This window comes from Halyomorpha halys, unplaced genomic scaffold (assembly GCF_000696795.3).
Source record: "Halyomorpha halys isolate HHAL.00 unplaced genomic scaffold, Hhal_1.1 Scaffold515.1, whole genome shotgun sequence".
NCBI classification, from domain to species: Eukaryota; Metazoa; Arthropoda; class Insecta; order Hemiptera; family Pentatomidae; genus Halyomorpha; species Halyomorpha halys.
Genome location: NW_027109162.1, coordinates 88,210 through 91,181, shown reverse-complemented (window position 1 = coordinate 91,181; position 2,972 = coordinate 88,210). Strand labels below are relative to the sequence as shown.

General features: G+C 27.8%; 1 protein-coding gene across 1 annotated transcript in view; it reads right to left on the bottom strand.

The window, feature by feature from the left end:
- Nucleotides 1-872, bottom strand: part of Argk1 (Arginine kinase 1) — an 86,477-nt gene extending 85,605 nt beyond the window's left edge. Inside the window, exon 1 of the mRNA XM_014425441.3 lies at nucleotides 716-872. The gene's annotated coding sequence lies outside the window, so the exon portion shown is untranslated. The remainder of the gene's footprint in view (nucleotides 1-715) is intronic.
- Between the last annotated feature and the right edge of the window lie 2,100 nt (nucleotides 873-2,972).

Below are 2,972 nucleotides of genomic sequence, written 5' to 3'. Positions count from 1 at the left end.
TTTTTATTTAAAATTAGATTTTATAGTCGAACTGGTACATTTTAACACAACGTAACGTAGTTTGACCTATAATACCAGTCGCAGGACCTTAGGTAAGCAAAACATATCCATCTAAAAATGGTTAGTGCTAAAATCAATTATATATTTATTCGTTTCAGTTTCCTTCCCCAACCACCATCTCCCGATATGAATAATTTCAATTAAAAAAAAAAATAATAACAAAATAAAAGAATATAATTATAATAATAAAACTAGCACATCGTATATATGACCCTTGAGGACTAATGTAGAAATAAAAAAAATATTTTTTTTTTTTTTATTGAAAATTTATTGATGTTTGATTTGGTTTACAATTATTTTTAAGGAATAGAATTTTTTGTTAAATTAAAGTTTTATCTTTTTGGTATGTAAAAAGATTTAGTTTTGTATAAATTTAATTTTGAATTATTTATTTTAACAACAAAAATTTTAATGAAACAATTATAATTTTTTTTTAAGAATAAATTTTCCTTTCTTCATGTAGTATGATAGTCCTTCTGATTGAATTATGTTTTTAATAGATATCGTTATAATAAAATATTTAAATAGAATTTTTTTTTATTGTAGTACATGGAGTTAGTTATTGAATTATTTTATTCACTTATATTGCTCACTTTATTATATATTTTATAATATTATAATAATATAACATGATATAATGAGAAGAGATCCTTACCTTTAGTTGGTAGATGCTAGAACAAACTTCGGAGATGAACTGACTGTGGATGAGTAGATATGGCGAGTTAGGTGGTGCGAGGGAGCTCTCTGCGCAGGCGCGGGGCTACACCCTCGGTCCTTGGCGTGGGGTTTTCACCCCCCGATTACTATATTTATTATATCATTGCCAAGGACGAAGGATAAGGATCGAGTGTCCTTTATTAATATATCGGCTAGGGGCAGGGCACAGTACACAATTAGAGGTGTCTGTCTTCAGAGCCCTGCTAGACCTGCATGGCTAAATAGGTCAGAGGAGTTGGGGTAGGCCCCCAAAGCGGGAATCGATTTTTAATTTTATTTCTCTTCAATTCCGATTATTATCTTACTTGGATAAATTATGATATTATTTAATTAACATAATGAAAAAGGGAGGACTCCTCAGAAGTTTTATATCAATTTGACTAAAGATACCTTTCTATTAACGCAGTTAAATTTTATTTATTCAAGATGAACCCTTTTACACTACAAAAAGTAAAAATAATTTATCAATATATGTACTAATGGGTATAAATAATAAACATAAATTATAATTTCAAGAGCAATATAATATGTTTTATATTTTTACTCTCTGACCCGGCAATGCTTCGCTAATTCTATATTTGAGGATGTACATATATAGATTTAATTAACACAATTGATATTTTGTTATAGATCATTGTATTTAGTTAAAATTAAACATTTATAATTACTCTATTTTTGTGGTTTGCTAACATAAATTGAACTAATACATTCTATAAGGAGCGAAATAGAAATTTTTATTAAAAAATAGAATTAACTCCAACATGACTCGACCAATCTACACCAAACTTAGCAGTTTTTTAGGACTCTATAGACTGCACCAAGAGGCACAAATCGGGTCTAATTAAACCAATTAGAACCGAAGATATAAAATAAAACGTCTGAATTTTTTTCCCTTTTTTGAAATTCATAGTTCCTATATGAGAATTAAATCTAGGTTTAGCTGATGAAATTCAGCTTTCCAACAGTTCTATTAACTTAGGAATTGGATGAAATGTTTATATTCTTTTTTTTTCATTGGTTGTTATCTTGTTCTTTGTCTTTAGCCCTGATGAAGGCTAGAAATTCTTGCCGAAACGTTGGCACAGTTAAATAAGTTATTCCAACTTATTTGTGTTATATTCTGACCCCTTCTCCAACCATCTTCTCATATATGGTTTAATTTATGTTACCAAACCATAATAATAAAGTATACGTAAATGTTTAATTATAACTAAATACAATAATTGTTATTAAACTATCAATAGTGTTCAAATAATGTGTATACATCCTCGAATATAGCAATATGGAAGCATTGCCGAATCAGCTATTTTTTTTGAAAATGTGGAAATTTAAAAACGGTCTGTTAAAAAATAAATATAACTATTTTATTCATATTTTTTTTTTTAAAATAACAGCATAGGATTGTGTAAAATCACCATTAAAAAAAAATATGCAATATCATTAAATTTCCAATACTGAAAACAACAATGACCGACTTCTGCGAAATAAAGGTAAACAAAATCGAACAGTATTCAATGGAAAACGTTCAAAAAGTTTCGATAACAATGTGGCTATTCATATCTCTTTGGTTTGCATCAAGAACAATGAAGTATTTTTTTTTTCTTTAATGGAAGAGCAATAGTAAATGCTTCGTTATACAATATGATATTATCATAATAAAGAACTATTGTTTCATATCATATTATATCGAGTAAATTTATTCAACTTTATTAATTGGACAAAACAAAATGTCTTAATTGGATAAAACAAAATGTATTGTCAGTAAAATAAACAATAATACTGAAATGACAGGAGCACGTTTGAATACGTAGAGAAATTTAACAAGTAAATTATATTGTCAATTAATAAGAAAAATCGACATTCATGAGGGAATAAAGTCGTAAAATAAGGATCCTTTCGAATTAGTAAAAGTGCTAGAAAGAAAAAAAGTCAGTTATCTCACCCCAATTTTTGATTACTTTAATGAAAACTAGGTGTAATTAATAGTCAAAATTGATGAGTCTGCCAAGTATAGGTAGGGGTAAAAAAAAGGGAAGCTGTTTCAAAACCTTAAAAAACATTAATTTTTTATTCCGAGCTATATTTCTTATAAACTACCAACAACACTAGAAAATCTAAGAAACATTATTTAAAGAAGAGTAAATTTGCTGAAATATTAGCCCTAATAGAGCTATTTACGTCCAATAGTTCTCGAG